Here is a 24,894-nt window from a genome sequence, read left to right as displayed (position 1 = left end):
CTACTCCACCTCACCTTCTCCTAGGGAGTTCTCCGACTTGCACAAATACAGAAAAGAATGAACTTTGCTGCCATTGGCTCCATGAGCTCCTGGAATGTGAGCCCTGGGGATGGGTGGTGTAGACACCAAGGGGCTAGCTGGGACTGTCCCACTGCTCTCCTCCTTCCGTGTCACCCAAATCACCACATGCTTCCTGGACAAATAGCCCACCACCATCCAGACAGCCCCGACCTCAGGGTACAGCTTTAGAGAACACTGGAAATGCACTGTCTTCTGGTGCCCACACCAAAGCTTCATTTCTGACAAACCTGGTAATATGTACCCGAATCAGCAGCCATTGTGTCCTCTAAGAAACCCAGGGAGCTTTAGAGAGAAAAGTATTTTAACTTAAGAAATTTTATTGACTCCAGGAACCTGTGAGAGAATGCTGAGCACTGTTTTGATCCTGCCTCAAATAAGCAAACTTTCTTAGAGATTTTGGAAATCCCAAGACTATCATGTATTTTCTATGGCTATAAACACCGTCTATTTACCACTCTTGCCGGCATCTCAGTTGCAGCCTGGACCTCTCAGATGTGCATATCCTACTAGATACCCGACACCCCATCTGGGATGTCTCAGTGTCTCATGCTTAACATGGCTAAAATGGATCTCTTGAACTCTCATCCCAGATCTTAGGCGTTTATTAATTCATCTACTCATTTATTTGAGGGCAGTCAGTTCCTTAGTGAAAAGGAACTGAAATTTATGTCAGCTTGTATGGCTCATTCTTTAAAGTTGTACACATTTGTGATTATGTTCATGAATAATTGCATAAAGATGGTCCACGTATTGAGGCCATCCTCAAAAACATAAATTACAACACCTCTCCAAAGAGTGTTGAGTGTGCATACTAGCATATGTGGGTGTTATAGATTGAACTGTGTCCCCCAAAAGTGTATGTCAACTTGGTTAGGCTGTGGTTCCCAGTATTGTGCGGTTGTCCACCATTTCGTGATCTGATGTGATTATCCTATGTGTTGTAAATCCTAACCTCTATGATGGTAATGAGGCAGGATTAAAAGGTACTTATGTTAATAATGAGGCAGGACTCAATCTACAGGATTAGGTTGTATCCTGAGTCAATCTCTTTTGAGATATAAAAGAGAGAACCGAGCAGAGAGGAGAGGGACCCCATGCCACCAGAAAGAAGCACCAGGAGAGGAGCCTGTCCTTTGGTGGGATCCTTGTGCTGAGAAGCTTCTAGACCAGGGGAAGATTGATGACAAGGACCATCTACCAGAACCAACAGAAAGAGAAAGCATTCCTTGGGAGCTGGCTCTCTGAATTCGGACTTCTAGCCTTCTAGACTTTGAGAGAATAAATTTATGTTTGTTAAAGCCATTCACTTGTGGTATTTCTGTTACAGCAACACTAGATAACTAAGACAGTGGGCTGCACAATTACAGTCAAATTCTGGCTCCTAAATTGTGCCAACCAGGAAAATGGTCACCCCTAAGGCCATTGTCTTAGCTGTGTTCATTTCCACCTGGATATGCCACATGTTACAAGACCTCATGGCTCTCTCCTTGTATCAATCGTCCTCAAAAAAAATTGCTAAAGCTTTTGCAATTTAGCATTGCCAAAATGTGCTTGATATAATGACCCTTTAAATATTTCTTACCTCAGATGTTCTTAAGGATATTTCCGTTTTTCTCATCTCTGAAAATTTAGTATCTCTAGCCTTGCTGCAAAAGTGTCAGATTGCCTTTCTTCCTGTCCCCAATAAATAGACAAAACTGGAGCTTACATACACATGAGAGCTGGTAGCAACCGATGCACTGCCTGGGTTCCTAACTCCCCGAGCACAGCTCATTTACTGCCCAATCAAACTCAGGGGCTGCAGCAGCTACCTAGGCAGGCCTTACCCTGGAGTTTAAAATTCCCCTCCTACAATATATATAGTTAGTCTTAATAAATAAATGACTTGGACCATGCATTATATATCACTCAAATCCACGAGGACACAAATTATGTATAATACATCGGCTGTGTAATTTATTTATTAAGCAAAACGTGAATTTTCCATGCTTGTGTTTGGAGGCACAGTTTGTCACACACAGCTAAATGATGTATTCTTATTAGTCCCACTCAATTACCAAGTCATCCCTCTGTGCACGGTGTATTTGTTAATGATAGTGCCACAACGCTGCGTCTACAATACCTGTGATTTTAGTGATTCATAACCACTCACTAAAACTGTGAAAATGATAAATTGACTGCCGTTGATTAAATGCCGCCAACAGTATGTTTCATACGTGTTTGTTGCAGTTAGGAGTTGAAGAAACAGCATTGCTCAAAATCATTTAAATATCTAATTAAGCCAAGCCCTCGCCAGATATAAAGAACTCACTGGAGTACAAGGATGAAAAAATAAAGCTTGGTGGGAGAGGAAGGGGGGGACAGCCATCTGTAGACCTGCACGGACACAGCCTCGTTGACTATGAAGAAATAGTCATCATGACAATTCGAAGGGGACAATGCGCAAATCTAAAAGGGCCTGGGAGAGAGGGCCTTCTGCTCAGGGGCACAGCTGCAGGGCTAGCGGATGACCTCCACTCATCTCGGGATTAGTCTTGGACAAGAGTGAGTTTCAGTAACATACAAGGAAGGACTCGGTGATGGCCTTTGAAACTGGAGAAATTCCTAGAGGTTTGAGAGGAGGGAGATGTCGAGGCAAGAGACGGGGAGGGAATATTGTCAAGCAGTTTCCAACAGCATCCCCGAGGCTTCCACGGCGGGAGAGGGATTTTTAATGCTTCCGCGTGACAAATGGCAGCAGAAAGGAAAATATCATTTCAAACAAAGATTAATTATCTTTATGGCTTCAGCTAATTTTTTTTCCCTTTACATTAATCCATATAGAGGTCTTATAGCTAATATTCAATGCAGGATGAAGCAAGCCCAAACAGAGCCGGCTCCTGTGCCAACTCTTAAGCTCCGCGTTCACGCTGCTGGAGTGAACTCCCGGGATGATAAAACCAGATAGATACCCGGCGAAGCTTGGTGTTCTATTGGGACAAGCCAGGGGTGTTTATTTTCTTCTTTTGCAATTCTGAAATCAATTGAGATATGTAAGCAGAAGGTCCATGATTTCTCGTAGAAGTCAATCTTTCTGAATTAGACCACTTCTTCGGAATGTTCAGCACACAATAACCAAGAAAGGGGACTATTTTGAATTTCAGATGTGTGTGTCTTCTATTTGTGCAGAAAACAATTTTTTTTTAGTTTTCCTTCTATAAAGATGAAACTTGGGATAGTGTCCCCATGGTAGCTTTGTCGCAAAATGTTGTTTTAAAATTAAAGTGGAACATTGATTTTTAACAGTTCAGACCTACAAGTGACTATGAAGAAAGACCTGCATTTTATATTGCCTTCTGCAAAAGCCAATTTCCCTCTTAAAACTTAAAACTCAGCTGAGGGCAATATGCTGAAATCTTAGACTCTTTGAATGGCTCATGATAACAGTCACGGTATGAACTTTTATAGTCCTGGAAGAGGTCATTTTCAAATTCTGGGACAGGGCCCAAGCCTTAACACATATGTCTCAATTTAAACATACTTAGTCTTGAAAGTTGGGATGATTTCCATTATGTCAAAAATCCCCGAGTGCACCTTTAATGACGTTTAAAATTTTCATTCTCACATCTGAAAGCAATTCCACGATGTCCTGACAACCAGGACCTCAAGAATCTGTTTGAACCCTTAGCAGTTCCTGATCCTTAAGGAAACAGCTCAAAGTGCAGTCACGGAGGCTGGTTCACCTGCTGAGGGGGTTGGTTTTGTCTTGTTTTCGTCTTTTGTACGTTTCCATTTTTGTTTTTTTTACTTCTACTGCAGCCACAAAGTAAGAGTATGAATTTATTATCTTAAGATAGAAAGTAGCTGGAGATACAAGTACATACAACGATGAGAGGAAGAGATCCAGATTCGGAAGCTCTTCTCCAAAAGGAAGTTGCTTCCAAGTTTCACTGCAGGGGGGGAATGGAAAGATCCAATATCCTCACTTTTCTTCCTAATTGACTGCGTAACTTTGGGCCAATTGTCTGTACTCTGCACCTTGGATTTCACATTCCTAAAAAGACAACATTAGAATAAAAGACCATCTCAGTTTCCATCGTATCTAATCATGGGGGCCAGACTCTTCCCCTTTCTTTGGAAGTAGCACAAGATGATTTTGCACATTGCTCAGTGTGGCAGTTCCCAAGCCCCTCTGACCACCAGAACCATGGTTTGCCCCAGGGTTCTGAGACACACCGGGTGGCATCACTGCCAAGAATCACTTGGGAAGCTCTTAATCCAGTGCGATTAATTCTCCACCCACCAAGACACACGCATAGTTCATAGCTCCATGTGATCTAGTCTCCTTTCACTTCTATGTGTCCTTCCCCAGACCCTTTGCCGTTTAAAAACCGAGCTCGTTGTACGTATCTCTGGAGCAAGCGTCCTTGGGATGAGTACTCTTTCTCAGCATCATTTCCTTGATCATCATCCCCCAGTGTTTGTTTTTCTTAGCTGTTAGTTGTCATCCAGTTGACTCTGACTCGTGGTGACTCCACATACAACAGAAAAACATCACCTGCTCCTGTGTTGTCGTCACGATCGTAGATGTGCTTGAGTCCATTGCTGCAGCCGCTGTGTATTCTGAGTGCCTTCCAGTCTAGGGGGCTCATCTTCCAGCACTACATCAGTCAATGTTCTGTTGAGATCCATAGGGTTTTCACTGGTTAATTTTTGAAAGTAGTTCACCAGGCCTTTCTTTCTAGTCTTAGCCTGGAAGATCCACAGAAACCTGTCCACCATAAGTGATACTGCTGATATTTGGATTACCAGTGGTATAGCTTCTAGCGTCATTCTCCAATATTTATGTGGATGTTATTAAGACCAAGAGGATGGGGAAGGGACTTTAGAAACACAAAGGGTTATAATATTTTCTTTTGGCCTCATTGTAGACCAAGACCAAGCCAAGCAACCATTTCCAAGAAGACTTGTTCTCCTTCATAAGCAACGCGATGGCTCCATTTCCTTCTCCAGCCTCCTGCTTTCTCTACCATACTTGTAGAAAACTTTTAAAGAGAAAAAACCTCTGCATCCTATTAAATGAAAATCCCAAAGCACAAAGTAATGGCATACAGGAGCGCTGTCGCTTCCACAAATAAAGTTGTTAAGCAGACCTCCTATGAGACAATTTATACAGTGATATGTAAATGGAAAAATTCTTAAAAGATTGTTCAGCTGTAAAGAGTAAACCTGCGAAAAAAATCCCTTTTCACCACCAGCTATTGCTATACAATTAGAAGGTGTCTGTTTTATCTACCAGCTGTGCAGATAAGCAAGTAAAAAGTCATCAAGCTCCAAGAATTACAAGTTGATTTTATTAAAAAAAAAAAAAAAATCCCTTGGAACAATCATCTGGTTAGTCCTGCACTGAAGTCTACAGATACAATTTTCAAGATAAGCTTTCGCTTGAGACCTCTACTTTCACCATTGAAGGGCAGAGGGCTGCAATGTTTCATTATGCCACGATGCCCTAGGGCTGCAACAGAGAGAGTGGAGTTTCCCTCCTGAGGGTCCTCAGTGAGCTGCCGGGAAAGTCTGACGCAGTCTCCCAAGTCTTGAAGGTGCAATGAAAGCAGATGCCTGAGCTCGAGACCCTGGCACCCCAGGCGCTGACTGCCAAGGCCAGAGTTCCCTGTCACTCTCCAGCTCAAATCCCTCCACTGGCCCAAAGGGGTGCTGACATCACCTGTAGGGCAAATTGGTCACGTTTGAAAACTGCAAGAAGTCCCTGCTGGTCAAAGTGCCTTTTTTACACCACCATACGTTGATATTAAGTTCAATTTGTTTGTTTTCAGGTATTTATTTGAAAGTACATTCCTCTAGGAATTTACTCTGGGTTGGCAGTCATTTACACCCTAGAGTAACTTAGTTTAACACAACACTTTCTTTCTAATGGTCAGATAATTTGTTAGTGCTTGAAGAAGAAAAAGTTTGTTCAGCATGAAGGGCAGGAACTAGAGGGGAACGCGGGGGTAATTTTGAAGGCTAGAGAGGGGACACTGGAGATATTTACTCAATCCGAAGTATTTCTGTAGTTATATTTTGTACCACAACAATGGGTTCAGGCATAAAAACAGTCGTGAGGATGGCGTAAGACCAGGCAGTGTTTCCTTCCGTTGTACATAGGGTTGCTGGGAGTCGGAAATGACTCAATGGCATCTAACAGCACCAACAATGCGGCATCTAACAGCGCCAACAATGTGTTTCATTTACTACCAGACTTGAAGGCCGTCTCTTCGTGTTCATTCATTTGTTTGAGGTTTTTCTATTTTTATTTTTTTTTAATTTTACAGCAGTAAAAATATATATATATCCCAAAAATGCCATTTTAACCATTGTCAAGTGTAACATTCAGTGAAATGGATTACGTTCACCATGTTCTGCAGCCGTCACCACTATCTATTTCCATATGTTTTTCATCACCCTAAACAGAAACTCTGTACCCTGTAAGCAAAAACTCCTAGTCCTTCCTCCACCCTAATCCACTCCCAGCCCCTGGTAACCTCTAACCTACTGTCTCTATACATTTGCCTATTCTAGATATTTCATGTAAGTGAGATCATACAATATTTGTTCTTTCGTGTCTGAGTTCTTTCACTCAGCTACATATTTTCAAGACTCATCCATGTTGTTGCCGTGTGTCAGGACTACATTTCTCTTTATGGCTGAACGGTATTTCATTGTACGGACGGACCACATTTTGTTTATCCATTCATGCATTGATGGACACTTTTGTCATTTCCACCCATTGGCTATTGTGACTAATGCTGCAGTGAACATTGGTGTACGAAGGCCAATTGTTTTTAATAACAAGTACAGATGCTTTTGTCGTTATTGTTGTTGTGATCGTGTGCCATCAAGTCAATTCCAAGTCATGGCAACCCTATAGGACGGACTAGAACTTCCCCATCGGGTTTTCTAGGCAGTAATCTTTTAAAGAGCAGGTCGCCAGGTCTTTCTCCCATGGAGCTGCTGGTGGGTTCCAACCACAAACCTTTCAGTTAGCAGCCAAGTAATTATAACCATGTAATTGTATGTTTGCCTGTGTATTTTACCGTTGGCACAGAACGTAATCCCTCCAATTCCCTTCGACACGATGTTTATGGTGGTGTGCCTGATACACAATGCTCCACAGTAAGAAAACGTTAAAGGAAAATCCAAATGACACTGAAAAGTCCAAGCAATGTAACCACTAGGAAAAGTCTTACAATGGTATCAGCAGAGCTAGCTGGGCATGGGGGGAAAGGGATGTGGTGTCCCAGAAAGGCTTCCACTTTTATTTTTTTCTTGTTTGCTGGATAAAGCGATGCATCATCATGTATTGTGAATGTAAGGAAGAAACGACAGGTAGCTGAGTTTAAAAGGAAGTGGGTCCAAGCACTAGAACCTTTTTGTGTGAGCCCCAGTCAATGCAGTAAATGTTTTCTCTCTTCTTTGTGAGGCAATCTTTGAAGACATGGCATTGCCAGGGCCCCTGAGGTCAACTATTGCTATGGTAATAATACTTTCCAGATGAAGTGATATAGCCTGGTGTTTACAGTGGGGCCAATGGGATAGAAAAATGAAAACCGAGATTATGTACTGAAATCGGAGTTATATGATTATTGAAAGTATAACTTGTGAATTTTCTCCTTATACGGATTTGCAATACCACATATATAGCTGACTGACTGAGAAATCCTAAACATATTGAAAGTTATCAAAAAGAGAAAGAAAATGAAATACCCAAAAAGAAAGGAGAAAGAGGAGTGAGAAAGAGAAGGAAGAAGAAAAAAGAGAGAAAGAGAGAATAAAAGCCAGTTTTTTAAGAGACTGTTCTTGCAGGGCAGGTGGGATACTATTGAGATGCACAGACCAAGAGGAAGGAACATGATTCTGATGAGGGGACGAGAGGACAGCCTTGAGTCTGAGACACACAGCCAGGAAGTTCTGAAAAATCAGCTGGGAGTGATTTTTCAGAGAAGGTTTGGGAACAACCACATGCCCACGCTCTGCTCCCAAGGACCAGCAACATCTGCTCAGAGCAAAAACAACACTGCTGGTGGCAAAATAAGCAAGAAACACAAAATCACTCACTGAGAAGGGAAGGGTCATGTTTAAAGTGTGTTTAGAGTTGGAAGTTCCTTTAAACACAACCCCCAAGGCATTTCTAGATTAACGGTCACTGGTCTGAGTCCCAAAAAGGAGTCTGGCTCCAGCTTTAGGGAGGCAAGTGAGAAATTTGAAGTGGTTTGAAGTGGTCCCACTCAGAGGAGTCTCTGCTATGGCAGTGGAGGCCAAGAGGAGGTCCACAGATTCAAACCCAATTAGTGGATCGAAGGAGTCTCTAGGTGGGGCAAACAGTTAAGCACTCAACTATTAGCCAAATTGTTGGTAGTTTGAACCCACCCAGAGGCACCTTGGAAGACAGGCTTGGTGATCTGCTTCTGAAAGGTCACAGCCTTAAAAACCCTACGGAGTAGTTCTACTCTGCACGCATGGGATCACCATGAGTTGGAACTGACTCAATGGCAACTAACAACAGTGGGTGGAAGGGGAAGAGGTAGGATCCAGAAAGAAGGGTAGTAATTCTAGACCTTCAGGGAGAGAAGAGACTAGAAAGATGAGAACATACAGTACAGCCATGAAGTAAGACCATAAACAACTGAATGGAAAGAGAGTTGTCCAAGTGATAGTTAGGAATGAGGAGGGAAACAGGGAGCTCCAAAGTGCTGGATGGTGATGAAGGGAGGTGATGGAATCCAGACGCCCCCTCCTTCAGCTTCCCGGGGCCATCTTTCATGGAGACTGACAATCACACAGCTGGGAAAGTTGTGAATTAGCTGTGGGATCACATGGGGACAAAGGAAGGACAGGAAGTAAAACAGCAAGGCAAATTCTTCCAACACATTCACGTGCATTTTATTGAGCGCTTACTATGTTTTAATCAGTGCACTAAATCCTTTTTATGCATGTCTGGCTTAATTCTCGGAGTAATCCTGTCAGTAGGTAGAAACATTATTAGAAATGTGAAAAATTGAAGTTTACAGAAGTTTTTTTAAAAATGTGCCCAATTTGACTAATGAGACACAGCAGTTCAGGGACAAGGACTAGTAGGCAGGAGGGGACAAGAAAGCTGGTGATAGGGAACCCAAGGTTGAGAAGGGACAGTGTTGACATCTCGTGGGGTTGTTAACCATTGTCATACGGCAATATGTGTACTAACTGTTTAATGAGAAACTATTTGTTCTGCACACATTCATCTAAGTACAAAAAGAATTAACTATGTGAGATGAAGCTGACAACAGCAACTCCAAAGTTTTGATGGGAAGTCTGGGGTCAGTGAGTTGAAGATAATGGTGATGGAATAATGTGGAAAAGGATAGTGAGAATAGCAGCACAACTGGAAGAATGTAATCGATGTCACTGAATTGTACATGTAGAAACTTTTGAAATGGTATAACTTTGGCTATGTATATTTCCACAAAAAAAAAAAAAAAGGTCTTCCAAGGTCGAGAAGGGAGAGTGTTGACATGTCATGGGGTTATTAACCAATGTCATAAAACAATATGTGTACTGACTGTTTAATGAGAAACTATTTGTTCTGTGAACCTTCATCTAAAGTACAATAAAATAAATTAAAAAAGCACCCAATTCTAGTAAAAAGACCAGACTTAATGGTCTGACTGAGACTGGATGAACCCCAGAAGACGTGGCCCCGGACTCTGTTTACCCAGAACTAAAATCATTCCTGAAGCCAACTCTTCAGACAAAGAATAGACTGGACTATAAGACATAAAATGAAGAGGGTGCTTCTTAGTTCAAGCAGATACACGAGACTAAGTGAGCAGCTCCTGTCCGGAGGCAAGATAAGAAGGCAGAAAGGGATAGGAGCTGGTTGAATGGACACAGGAAATCTGGGGTGAAAGGGAGGTCACATTATAGGGATAGCAGCTAGGGTCACATAACAATGTAAGTATAAATTTTTGTATGAGAAACTAACTTCAGCTGTAAACTCTCATCTAAATCACAATTAAAAAAAAAAAAAAAATGCACCCAAGGTCACATGGCCAGTAAGTAGCCAAGCTGGGATATTCATCAAGATCAGCCCGGTTCCAGCAACTGAACTTTTAACCACTATTTTTTGCCGCCTCATTTGGGGCTCTGGTGCCGCAGCAGCTAAGAGCTTGGCTGCTAACCAAAAGGTAGGCAGTTCGAATCCACCAGCCAATCGTTGGAAACCCTAAGGGGCAGTTGTACCCTGTCCCATAGGGTTGCTATGAGTAGGAATCGACTTGATGGTAACGGGTTTGCTGCTTGTTTTTTTGTATTAAAATAGTTTTTCGATTCAAACGAAGCATACAGAAGTCATCGGTGGAAGCCTGGTCTCGTGCAGAATAGTGTGCCTGATCATCTCTTCTTATGTTCTGGCCAGTCAACTGCAGGTGACAGATCTTTCAGGAGCAGGATTAAGGTGAGGTTATAGACAAGCCAAGAGCAGAAATGGACAAGCATGGCCCTGAGTGGGGCAGGAAGAGGCCGCCATGGTCAAAGCCACCCCTCCTCAGATGGGCTCCTCCCAGAATATCAGGGAAGGATCAGGAGATGCTGCCCCCAGCTGGCTGAACTCAGAAAGACATATTAACTCCAAGTCCGTCACCAGGGATGGCACTACCTCGTGTGTCTTGAGGACAGAGGTAAGCGCTGAGGGGGAGGAAGAAGCTTGATTTTTAAGGAACTGCTGTACCCACTGAGCTTAGGGCCACACACCATTGGGTTACACCCTTTTTTAGTCATTTAAACATTTGTTAGAGTTCTTTCTTCCCATCTGCTAACTGGCTTCTTCAGTAGATGTCCTTGGGTCTTTGAGTGATAGCCAAAATGGAGCCACTCTGGCCATAAATCGCTATAAACAGGGTCAGAAACATGTTCTGGCCATGTTTTAGCCTTCACTATTTTGCCTAGACTTCCACCTGACAACTAAATAAGGAGATATTCCATTTTTCCTGTAAGTTGCCATTCTCCCATAGCTCTGAAACCTCTGATCTATGAGACTTATTACTGCTGGAGTCCCTGGGTGGTGCCAACAGTGAACATGCTCAGTTGCTAACCAAAAGGTTTCTGGTTCAAGTCCACTCTGAGGCACCTCGGAAGAAAGACCGGGTGATCTACTTGCCAAAAATCAGCCTTGAAAACTCCCTGGAGTGCAGTTCTACTCTGACACACATGGGGTCGCCATGAATTGGAATCAGCTCAAGGCAACTCGTTATTGCTGCTGCTGTTTGCCTTTTCTATATATATTTTTGTAAAATGGCTCAACGTGCACCCAGGACACTGGGCCCAGCGGAGTGCTAGGAAACGGCGCCCTGAGGATGCATCATGGGGCAGACCACCCAGAGGAGCCTCTTTCTCCCTGGCTCTGCCGGCGCCCCTAGAGTCTTCTGTGGGGGAATCTGCTTCCTGCCTTTTGCATAAGTGCCGGAGGGCTGTGGAACTAGCTGAATGTCCCACCTTTCTTTTTTTCCCTTCTCGCACCGTTTCTTGCCTTCTAAGAGGAGGCTGAAGAGAAAAAGGCAGCAGCGGCGGCAGTGGCGAGGAGCTCTTCCGCGCCTCGGGCCGTCCGCGGTGGCCTGTCCTCCCCGTGTCCTTCCCAGGCCCCTAGTCATGCATCACTCATCTTGTCACATTGAACTCCAGATGCTCCGACCCCAGAGAATGCTCTGACTCCGGCCATTTTTCTTCATTCTCACTAACAATTTGGTAATGAAATATTGATTTTTAGTTAGATTCATATTGATGCTATTAGGTTTGCATTGATAAATCATGCCGGCCTCCTGTCTGGGAGGCTAGAAAGTGCTACAGTGAACCCTGGAGATTACAATCAACTCATTGATGTGTTAATTTGATGGATTTTTTCCTTCTCTTAGAAGGAGTAGGAGGGTAAGGGAAGATTTTTCAGGACAGCCCTTGTAAAGTTTTCACAGTGAAAGCCGGGCAGTAATTGCGGCTTCTCCGGGTACGCTCGCTCGCTCGCTCGCTCGCTCGCTCGCTCTAAGGAATCCTTCCGCGTGCTGGGCCTGGACATGGACTGCAGGAAGGGTGGGGTGCGGGGGCCGGCGTGGGGGGTCCAGTGAGGATGGAGAGGATATGGCACACCTTGTAAACACTGTTCCAGAGCCTTACACGGGGAAGAAATCATTCCGGTTAAATCCTAATTAAACCGTTTAGAAGCGGTCAGGGCAGGCATTTCCTATCCAGAGGGCTTCCCATAGGAGACTGCCTGACGCAAAGCAAGCGTACCCTGGGTGCCTTTACAAATGGGGAGAGCTGCCCCTCTCCGGGCCGGCGGTCGCTGTCTGGTCGAGGCCTTTTCCCTCCTTTCTTTCCCCTGCAAAGTGCCACTTAGCAAGCCAGTGCCCATTGCATCTGCAGCCCATTTAGAACCGCCTCGAGGTTTGATTTATGGCCCTGTGCAAATGTAATGCCTGTCATTAGGGGACAGTACTTGGCAGCACCGAAGGATTATATTGTGATTTCCCTCAAAGGCCCAGGGTTTCGCGGGGCTGCTGCAAGCCGCCCAGGAAAGAAAGGGCTTTGAAAATGCTTAAGTAGGAATTCCTTCTGTTTTGTTTTATTTTTGTTTTTAAAGCAAAACCGTTTCACATTCAAGCAGTATGCTCTTTACCTCTGAGAGTTTTCCATCCCTCTTCCTCTCAACTTCTATCAACCAAGACCGTTCAATTAAATGCATACACACACACACACACACAAACACGCGCGCGCGCGCGCATGCATGCACACACAACACATTTAAATCCTGCTTACTGAAATAGATACATTTGCACACACACATACACACACATAAAATAAATTTAAGCACACTTACTGAAATACATACATGCACACACACATAATAAATTTAAGCGTGCTTACTGAAATAGATGCGTGTACGCACACGTGCACACACGTGCACACACACAGAAAGGAAGAGAAAGCTTGAAGACCCTGCTGGGCTTGGGGAGGGGAGTCCCTAGCAGCTGCAGGCAGCAATGGGGAGCTGAAATTGTGTCGGCTTCCTTCATTCGAGCATTGCAGAGAGCTCTAATGACTAGCCAGTTGGATGGCTTTGCTGTATCTTAGCATCTTAACACATACGCTGCTCCAAAAAGCTGCCCAGCCTGGAGCTGGCCTGCATGTCCACACCAGAGACCCTTGTATTAAAGCTCCTCCAAGAGGGCATCACCGCCAACTCCTTGGTTACCCTGTGGGGGTGAATGCTGGCCTTTCTTAAGGTTAAATATGTGTATGTGTGTTTGTGTGTCTCTGTGTGTCTGTGTGTCTGTGTGTGTGTGTCTGTCTGTGTATCTGTATGTATCTGTGTGTGTATCTGTGTATACCTGTGTATGTCTGTGTGTGTGTGTATCTGTGTATGTGTCTGGATATGTGTGTATGTGTATGTATCTGTATGTGTGTATGTGTGTGTGTATCTGTGTCTGTCTGTGTTCGTGTATGTGTCTCTGTGTGTATCTGTGTATGCCTGTGCATGTCTGTGTATGTACTGTGTGTATGTGTTTGTGTGTGTATCTGTGTATGCCTGTGTATGTATCTGTGTGTCTCTGTGTGTATGTGTCTGTGTGTATCTGTGTATGCCTATGTATCTGTCTGTGTCTGTGTGTATGCGTCTGTGCGTGTGTATCTGTATATGCCTGGGTATGTCTGTATATGTATCTGTGTGTGTCTATGTGTGTGTGTGTTTGTATCTGTGCATGTCTGTGTTTGTGTGTGTGTGTGTGTATCTGTGTATGCCTGTGTATGTATCTGTCTGTGTCTGTGTGTATGTGTCTGTGTGGGTGTATTTGTGTATGCCTGTGTGTGTCTGTGTATGTATCTGTGTGTCTATCTGTATGTGTGTGTGTATCTGTGTGTTTGTGTATGTGTCTGTGTGTGTATTTGTGTATGCCTGTGTGTGTCTGTGTGTACGTACGTGTCTGTGTGTATGGGTGTGCCTGTGTGTGTGTGTTGGTGCTTGTGTGTGCCTGTGTGTGTGCACGTGTGTGTGTGTGTGGGTATGTGGAAAGAGAGAGAAAGAGAGGTTACTGAACTTAAATACCTCATTGTCACCCCAAAGATATTTGTGGTGGCCGTCAGCAAGGCTTGAGAAAGCAAGACTGTTATAAACTGCAGACCTTTCAAGATCACAGTCGTAAATAACCATTTTAAGTTTTCTAACTGTTGTTGGCCACTCCTCAGCTCTCGGTTGCTCCATTTTTAATCCTCCCTCTCCTTTTTGAAGGTTCATCTCATGTCACTTCTGGAAGGCATCCGCTCCAGTCTTTGTGACAAATCCCCGCACCCACAGCCAAGCCCCAGGCTGAAACCTTCAATTCCAGCCCCGGTCAGAGTGCAGAGGAGGGGGATAAAGTCCTGTCTGTGAAAAGCATTTGGGCAACTACGCAACACTGCGAAGGTGGAGGCCATGGTACATGCAGGAAAATGCAAGAAACCAGGGAGATTGCAACCCTTCGGAAGCATTGACCCCTTCTGGAAGATGCAGATTTCAGTACTAGGTAACCGGGCCTCATGTATCAGGCCAGGCCTGCAGGTGTAGGCAGACTGTGTCTGAAGTGGACCAGCAGCCAGGATGAACAGGTCCATGTCCTCCAAGGAGGACCCCGAGTGACCATCCAGACTGGCCCATGACTGTCGGCCTCACTGGCAGCGTGGCCATTTCCTAGTAATTTGTCATCTAGGGCATCACCTTGCCAATCTCCACCAGGTGGGAACTTGCACCTGTGAGTTACTATGATTAGACTCCATCTCCAACTGTCTGGCCAAGACTCATATACATCCACTGTGCCTGATCCATTGCAAGCCAGCCCCACCCTGTGGCACAGCCCAGGAGAGAGCAGGGTCACCCAGGCGGGAGCCGTCACTCAGCTCTGCTGGCATCTGGTTGTCACAAGTCCAGCTGGTGTGAAGCTATGAAACCAGCCACCAGCAATTACATTCAGATCAATCGCCTTGAATAGCATCGTCAAACAGCGTGCTTGCTCAACATTGTAAAAGGTCTCTTCCTCTCACATCTTCTGTCTCGTCTTAATAGGTATGCTTAACGCACACATGCACACACACACAAACACACACACACACACCAGATGTAACCCTGCCCTAAAAAATACACCATTTGTTGGTGAGATGCACCACATTTATGAGTGACTCTAATCCAAGGAAATATAAAGATTAAGCTCCTCCGTTGGGCACCAAAGTCCCCCATTCACCTCTGTCCCACTATTCACTCGCTTCCCTCTGCCTGCTCTTCTGGTTGAAACTCACCCTACCGACTGAGATACAATGCTGGAAACTCTCGGAAGAAATCTTTCCTGACGCTCCAGGGGACAGTCTGTCTGCTCTGGCCCTCCGTGTGCTCAACACTTTTTCCTGGAGCAAAATGGACGCCTAATGGTCTCAGCCACGATGCCTCCAGCCTTCCAGAGGAGCGAGCACATACGTTCATCCTATGTCCTCAGGGCCAAACACTCAGTGGGGCTCAGTCGTGTTGCTGAACAGAAAAGTTGTCGAAAAGGCTATGCATGGGTCCTCAACAAGTTAAATACAGAATTTCCATATGGTCCAACAATTCCAATCCTAGGTCTATACCCAAAAGAATTGAAAGCAGGAACACAGATACAAGTACATCAGTGTTCATTGCAACATCGTTCACAATAGGCAAAATGTGGAAATAACTCAAGTGATCATCAACAGATGAAGACATAACCAAAATGTAGATTTATCCATACAATGCAATATTAGCCAGTTTATACAGTATCCACTTCTTGACTCATTGCTCTTCTTTCTCAGATGGTGGGAAAAAGGAAACGGGAAAAAATCTTTATCTAGTTGCATTGTCCGCTTGATGCAACAATTCAACCCAAAAAGCACACACCCTTCTATAAGTCTTGCTGAAGGACATCACAAGATAAATCACGAAGCAACACGGAGCTTCCTTGGAACTATCTGGTTGAGCTATTTCAACCATGTGGATGTGACTAGGCCTCTACAAAGGCTCCTAAAGGCCCGCCGGAAGATTGGCCTGAGGGAGAGGGTTGCGGAGCTCTTGGGGCTTCACAGGACAATAGTAGGGATGGCATCAGTGGGCCCAGGGTTAGCATCTGCACCGCCTGTGCAGTGCTAAAAACGGGAAGTTGGAAGGAGTCTCATGTGTCCTAATGTTCACGGTTTGGGTCCAACAGGGCCAACAGGACCCATGGACTTAGCATGGCCCACTGTGTTTTATTTAATTTTTAACTATGAATTTAGAGACACTGTTTAGAAATTGGTAGATTTCTCAAAATATTCATTTTTCCTGACTTTTCTTAAAAAACCTGGCAGTAGATGGGGCTTGGAGGCACACACTGGTTCAAATCCCGGTGCTACTACTTCCGCGCTGTGCTATGTCAGGTGAGTCCTTAAGCTGTCTGTGCCTTTTTATATGTGAAATGAAGATCACAAAAATACTTACCTTATAGTGTCATTATGAGCATTAAATAAAGTCATATACATAAAGTATGTAGAATAAAGTCATGTTCATAAAGTACATAGAAGTGTCTAGGACATAAAAAGCCCTCTATATGTTTTAGCTATTATTATTATTTTATAGCTGGATGGACCCCCATTCTTCCTTGGGGAAAATTGCTCGGAGCCTCAGACTCTGCCTCTTCTGGACGAATCATGCTCATTCCTGTTCACCACAGTCCCTGCTGCCCCTATTACCACACATGTGGCCAAGCCACTTGTCCGCATTCCTGGTCTGGCCATTGTAGGCAGCTGAGCATTTGACTCTACACGTCATAAATGATGCTCAGATAGAACTATAAAATACAAATCCTGTTAGTAACACCACACCAAGTGCTATGGATTGGATGTTTCCCCAAAAAATATATAAATCCTAACCCCTATAGTTGTGGATGTAATCCTATTTGGAAATAGGGTTTTCTTTGTTATATTAATGAGGCCATATCAGCGTAGGGTGTGTCTTAAACCAATCACCTTTGAGATATAAAAAGAGCAGATTAGGCGCAGAGTGCAAATGGAGGAGAAGATAACGCGCCACGTGAAGATTGCCAACGAACCGAGCAACAGAAGCTAAAAAGAGACAAGAAACTTTCCCTAGAGCCAGCGCCCAGAATTTGGACTTCTAGCCTCCCAAACTGTGAGAAAAATAAATTTCTGTTCGTTAAAACCACCCACTTGTAGTATTTCTGCCACAGCAGAACTGAGAAACTAAGACACCAAGTATCTGTCATCAACCAAATGGACCAAGAAAGGAGGAGAGCTTGATGGATGTTTAAGATTGAGACAACAAGAGGACAGTGCTGTGACATTGGCTAGTACAGGGACAAGAACGTGAGCAGGCAGACTCCAGCAGAGAGATGAGCAGGCAGGTAGCAAAGGGAGAAAGACAGCTGGGCCTCTTGAGACACCATCACAGGCAGGGAGAGAAGAAGGCAGACATTAGAAACCTGTGTGGCAAGCCAGGCGTGCACTCTGTGGAGACTGCAGTGAAGACCAGGTACAGAGAAGGGCGGGCAGCACCCGGTCCATCCAGGCAAAAGGGGACTGAGTAACAAGACCCACAATTCAGCATGAAGACGTGGCTCAGTACATCACAGGAGGAGGCCAGGCAGCATGTTGACCACTGATCACGGAGCAGGGACAATCTGCCACCCGGGTTTATGACCCTGCTCCCAGGATCTGCTGACCACTCGCCGAGGCCAGCGAGGGCAATTTCCCCAGGTGCGGGCCACATGCTGGGGCTGAGAAGCCAGCACGAAGCTCAAGTCCATAAGAGACATCACACACAGGGTGAAGTCAGGCATCTAAGCAATTTCTTAATCAGCCACAAACAATCCCCAAGGTCGAGAATACCCACTTCTTCTGTCGCATATAAACAATTCCAGTCAGTGTGTTTTTTGACACAATGAGCATCAAAGAAAATACAAATTACTATTCAAGTCCTAGGGCAAAGTAGTCGTAACAGAATAATTGACTATGAAATTCTAAGTTCCAGAAAGTTCTATAAATGGCGGATTATCACACAGCAATTGTGTTCCATTGGGAATGCAGATTTCATATTCCCAGCTCTATCTGGCTTCTACCCACACCCCATGAAGTTTTTCACTAGGAGAAGAGGAAAACATTATACCCAATAAAACTTTTTCAATTGAAATTCATTACCCAACTGCTCTCTTCTGAGACAAACAGGCTTCCATGTCTGGATCTCCCGCCCCTTTTCCAATCGTGTCTTTCACAGCATTTACTGGCAGGAGCAGGTCAAAGAAGAACTACAATGGTGGTTTGACTTCAAGGAACAGCTGAACAATTCCCGCTCTGACAAAAATAACTTCTTTCATGGGAAATTTGAGAATCTAAAAACTGGTGCCCCTTCTCTGTTGGAGACCCGCACAAAGCAAGGGCATAATATGTAGGCGCTTTCTTGTGGGCCATAAAACTTAAAAAACGTCTTTGGATGTTTTTGTCCCCTCCTTGGCGCTATTCTTCTGGCAATCAAAATAAAGAGGCTTTGTCCCCTAGAACAAGGTCTCTCTCTGGTTGTTCCCCTCGAATCCATTGTAGTCAGCCAGGCACACACCTGTCAGAATGTTGACACTATTTCTAGTGAGGCTTTCTTCCTAATGCATTCCCGCCCCTGGAGGGGGCCCTTTCGTTGACATCTGTGACAGCCTCTTAGGTAAATCATTTTGCGAAACAGGACCTTCACTGTGAAGTTTTCTCTCTGATCCTGACCTCATCTTAATTGTCTATGTCTTCAAATGTCCAGGTTGAACTGGTGCCCTGGCACCACGTGAAGTCCCCCTGTGAGGTTCTGGGACGACAGGTAATTCTGCAAGCTGTGGGACTTACAGGTGGCACATTCCACTGATCTTTTCAACAAGTTCCTAAGCCTCTTATGATCGGAACTCAAGATGGTGGTGAGCAGCCCCAAACCCCAATGCCATTTGGGTCCCAGAGGCCTCAGCAGTGATTTCTTTCCCTCATTAATTTAACAGCAAAGGATACATTCTATCCTTTAGAAAATCTCTTAGAGTTGAAATTTGGAAGCCAGTGTCAGAGCTCTGTAATGGAAAAAATCAAAAAGGAGAAAAGAAACAGAAGGACAATGGTCAAAGTCCTGTCTAGGAATGCAAAGCTCACCTTCCACCCCCGTCCCAGCTCCTACCTCCACGACCAGCCATTCTCTTCTCTTGCAAGTACCCACTATGTACTATCATAAACACACTCCTTTGCCTATGTTCTCTGTCCTATCCAATAAGCTCTTTTTTTTCTTGTCTGCCTAATTCACTGATACTTATTCTAAGGACATGGATCAAAGACTACTTTTTCTGTTTGACTTTCTCTGATTCACCAGAGGAGTGAGTCTCTTCTCCCTCTGAGTTCCCATACTGTATTGAAAGAGTTGTCTGTATTGTCATCTCCACTTCCTTTTCTCCCATTGTGTCTTTTAACCACTCCAATCAAGCCTTTGCTTCCACCATGCCACCAAAATGGCTTGTCAGGATCAAAATGACCTGACCGTTGACAAAGCCAGTGGTCTACACTTAGTTTTCATCTTACTTGATCTTTTGGCCGTGGTAGGGACATGTGATCATGTCCTCCTTATTGATAAACTTCCTCCACTTAGCTTACAGTCCACCATACTATCTGGATTTCCCTTCTTCTCATGTGACCCTCCTTTGCAGTCTACTTTGCCCACCCCTCCTTGTCTCCTGGAATTCCTAATGTTGAAATGTGCTGGAGCTCTGTCCTTGGTCCTTTAAAGTCTACAATGACCCCCTGGCAAAGCTCATCCAGTCTCATGGCTTTAAATGCCATCCAAACACATGACGCCCAAATTTGTACCTCTAGCCCCAACATCCTTCTTGAATTTTAGACTAATTTATCCCATTGTCTACTCCCCACAGTGATCTGAATGTCCAATCAACTTGCAAATTAAACATGTACTTCTCACACAGGCTTTCCTATCTAAGTTGAAAGAAATTGAATTATTTAAGTCACTCAGGGAAAAAAAAATTACCTGGACATAATCCTTGATATCTCTCTTTCTCTCGCACCCCTTCCTCAATCCATAAGCAAATCAGGTTGACTCTGTCTTCAAAATATATCCAAGCATCCAGCCACTTCTTACCAGCTCCCCTAGCAACACCCTGAACCTACTGTACAGGGTTGAGTAGTGTCCCCCAAAAACTCATGTCCACCTGAAACTTCAGAATGTGACCACATTTAGAATTAGGGTCTTTGCAGATATAGTTTAGGATGTCAAGATAAAACCTTCCTGAATTTAGAGTAGACCCTCAATCCAATGACTCATGTTCCTGTAAGAAGAGGACACGCAGAGAAGATGGCCATGTGAAGATGGAGGCAGAGATAGGAGTGATGTTGTCACAAGCCAAGGAATGCCAAGGATTGCCAGCAACCACCAGGAGCTAGGAGAGGGGCATGGGATGGTTTCTTTCTCAGGGCCTCCAGAAGGAACTGACCCTGTTGCCACCTTGATTTTGCACTTCTGGTCTCAGGAACTGCTGAAGAATAAGTGTCTGTTGTAGGCCACCCAGTTAGTGACATTTTGCGACAACACCTCTAGGGAACCAATAAGCCTACCCACCATCTTTTCTCTCCTAGATCAATGTGCTTGCCTCCTACCTGGTTCCCCTGCTTGCTCCCTTGCCCACCTTTCAATCTCACCCAGCACAGTAGGAAGAGTGACCCTTTTAATACTTAAATCACACCATATCACTACTCTGTTCAAAACCCTCCAGTGACTTCCATTTCACTCAGAATAAGTGCCATAATCCTTACAACGGCACACAAGATCCTACTTGAAGTGAGCCCACATTGCTCTCTGGCCCCATCCTCTAGTGCCTTCCCCTCCTCGAGCCTTGGAACACATGAGGGAAACTCTCACTGGGGCCGTGGCACCACTGTTCCTCCTGCTTGGAATGCCCTCCTCTCCCTCACTGCCCCAGCCAATATTCATGTGGCTTCTTCCCCTACTCCCTTCAAATCTCTGCTCAGAGATCCCCCTGTGATCCTCCCCAATTAATAACTGCATGTGTCCCACCTGGCATCCTGAGCCCCTTACTCCACTCTATCTCTTTTCTCCATAAACTTAACATCTTCCAACCATAAGTACATCTATCACAATGTACTTATTTATTGTATCTACTATTTAGGAGCCCTGGTTGCACAATGGTTAAGCACTCAAATACTAAAGGAAAGGTCAGCAGTTCAAACCCACCAGTGGCTCCATAGTTGAAAGACCTGGCAGTCTGCTTGCATAAAGATTACAGCCTAGAAAACCTTATGGGGCAGTTCTACTTAGTCCTATAGGGTCACTATGAGTCGGAATTGACTCGACAGTACACGACAACAGCAACATTTACGATTTACCTCCCCTAGAATTCAAGGGGAGCCCTGGTAGTGCAGTGGTTAAAACTTTGGCTGCTAACCAGAAGGTCGGCAGTTCGAATTCGCCAGCTACTCCTTGGAAAACCTATAGGACAGTTCTATTCTGCCCTATAGGGTCGCTATGAGTCGGAATTGACTTGATGGCAATGGGTTGTTTTTTTTTTTTTTTTTTGGTTTTAGAATTCAAGGAGGAGCCCTGATGGTACAGAGTGCAAGCCCTCGGCTGACAACCAAAAGACCAGTGGTTCAAACCCACTGGCCGCTCCGCAGGAGAAAGATGTAGCAGTCTCCGTCCATAAAGATTTACAGCCTTGGAAACCCTGTGGAGAAGTTTTACTCTGTCCTATAGGATTGCAATGAGTCGTAATCAACTTGATGGCCACTCGTTTGGTTTGGGTTTTGGTTAGAATTCAAGGAACAAGGATCTTTGTCTTTGTCATTCGTGGATACATTCCCAGAGCCTAGAAGAGATTTGTCACATAGAAGGTACTAACAGATATATGTTCAATGAGTTCATACATTTCATTCTGTAGTTATTTCCCTCTCCTTCCCCACCAGCCTGTGGGCTCTGTGAAGACAACGTGGGTCTTACACTTGCCCTTAGTACAGTGCCTCATTCAGAGCAGGCACTCAATAAATGTTTGAGGAATGAATAAATGAATAACAAACACTGAAAACACTCCATCCATCGCTGACATTCTCTTCCTTTCTTCTATAACAAGGAAACTGTCCTCCCTCCCATCCCTTGTTTTCATCTAAAACCAGAATTGTACATTTTCTTCTATTGAACTGAACACATTTTTTTAAAATAGATTTTGAATGCAAACATCCAGTTCCTTTTTAGTACTGTGGAGGAGGTAAGCAGGAAATAAAATATAACATGATAGTGGAGTTCTACTCCAGGTCTTAGCAGTCCCTGAGTGGTTCAAATGGTTAACACGCTCGGCTGCTAATCGAAAGGTTAGCAGTTTCAGTCCACCAAGAGGCACATCAAAAGAAAAGCCTGGTGATCTACGTCTGAAAAATCAGCCATTGAGAACCCTATGGAGCACAGTTCTACTCTGACACCCACGGGGTCATCAGGAACCGGAGTCAACTCAATGGCAACTGGTTTGGTACTATAGGTCTCAGTTGCTGGGGGTTTGCTAGTTTGCAAATGATAACCACACCAACCACCAGAGCGTGAGATTTCAAAATCACACAATCATCACTTGTTAGTACAGAAATGAGAGTGGTTCACTTTCGTCTTTCTAGTGTAACCATCATGAAGAAGACAAATTCACGCTGATTAAGGACATCTGTTCATTCCAAGCCCAGATCAAAATACCAGCCACAGATGCTATTTCCATTCTGTGGCAGATCACTTGCTTCAATAATCAGTTCTACCATGAAATAGTTTTTACCATAAATGGCAATTTTTTATCATAATTAATTAACCATTGGATAGCATTTTGCACTGTAGTGACTTCTAAATTTTGATTTACTTATTTATTTGTTCACTTATTCTTTGATTCATTACTTATTTACTTTCATGGAGAAGCCTGGGCTATTTCTTGAGTTAAATTCCTCACCTTAATATGACCCTTCCAACTATTCAAACACAAAAAGCCGCACAAAAAAATTATGGGTCGATTTAACAGAAATACAAAAATCTCCTTTTTTTTCCCCGTTAGCTACTGAAGAAATATCAGAAATGACATATATAAATTGAAAATCATTTCCCGCTTGCCAGCATATCTTAAATTGATGTGGCCAAGAATATTCCTTGTAATTGTTAAATTAATGTAGATATCCTTGATGTATTGTTCTTCGCATGAAAATCACTCATCATTCTTCCTTGGCTATTTGCCTTTTTTGTTAGAACTGAAGAAGTTCTATAGGACACACCAAAAACTGTCTCTGGCACCCAGAGTTCCCGGCTCATGGCCCTTTTGGCCCCGTCTCACTCCTCAGGTAACTTTTATTGCAAAGAACATTTCATACTCCAAGCACAACATTAGGATTTGCTATTGGGTTCTTAAAGTACAGCAAAGAGATTGAATTTTCCTTAAAGGAAAATAAAGATAAATAATTATGCCTTTTGGGGGTAGGCCTCCTACAAAAACTCTTTAAAGATTCAATATCTGCTAGCTTCCCCGACCAGCATGCACATAGGTGTGGGAAGCAATATGAACTAAATGTCAAGGCAACCTACAAATATTTTAAAAACCTAATAAATCATCTTCTGATTAGTTTTAGCTGAGAGTGTAGAATCATATTGGGCTTGGCTTAAGTGTTATAAGAAGGCGAGAATGAGTCACAAGAAATCCTGCCCTACAGATTTTTCCCCGTTTAAAAACTACGTTATTCAAGACTGTTTTCTAAATGAAGCATTTTTTTCCTTTGGTCCATTAGTGTAACAAATGCTAATTAATTTCAAGTTATCTGTGGCCCTACTCTGTGCCATAAGGATTCAAGTAGGAGAGGTAAATTTTTACAATTCTGTATTCTGTTAAGCTTATCTAAAGAGCATGTATTATTTTTTAAAATAGCATATGGGTTTACATTTGTAAGCAGTTTGATTCTGACAGTTTTATTCCTTGAACCAAATGGAGTTTATATTAAATGTTTCATGGAAATCATAATTAAAGTTTTTTTTTCAGCTTTTGCATTCCAAAGCACTTTTGCATGAGCTGTTGGTATCTTGGCTGTTTATCTCTTCATAGCAAATGCTTAGTTACCAAACACCAGTATGGCCATACCTGCGATTCGCAAGCCAGCAGCTATTCTGATTGGCTGGTGTTGCTACCACACGACTGTCAAACTATTAGAATTTCATCCCGGTATATGCACATCGTTGTTGTTGCTGTTATCTGTCTTTGAGTAGACCCCTGACACGATGACCCCACGCACAATGGAATGATCCCCATGATCAGTTACGGATCTGTCCATCATTATCCATAGGTTTTTCACTGGCTGGTTTTCAGAAGCCAATTGCCAGGACTTTCTTCCTAGTCTGTGTTAGTCTGAAAGCTCTGCTAAAACCTGTTCAGTATCATAGCAAAACGCAAGTCTGCACTGATATATAATACAACTGCTTCCCTCTTAAGTTTTCTTTTGGCTAGCTTAGCTGACAATGCACCTCTTCTTTAACTCATGTCTTATCGCTTCTCCACATCCAACCACATGGGCACTAACATTATTGTGTGAATGTTAGACATTTTTCTTAAGCATGGTCTGAAGAACTGCAGTAGAATCACACCATCAGGATTGTGTAGTTCTGGTGGGCAGTGTTCCTTTTCAAGAAGAAGAACACCTTGAAATTTATCAAATCAGAAGGGAGGTTATTGCCCC

This window comes from Trichechus manatus, unplaced genomic scaffold (assembly GCF_000243295.1).
Source record: "Trichechus manatus latirostris isolate Lorelei unplaced genomic scaffold, TriManLat1.0 scaffold00183, whole genome shotgun sequence".
NCBI lineage: Eukaryota > Metazoa > Chordata > Mammalia > Sirenia > Trichechidae > Trichechus > Trichechus manatus.
Note: the sequence above shows the minus strand (reverse complement) of the source record.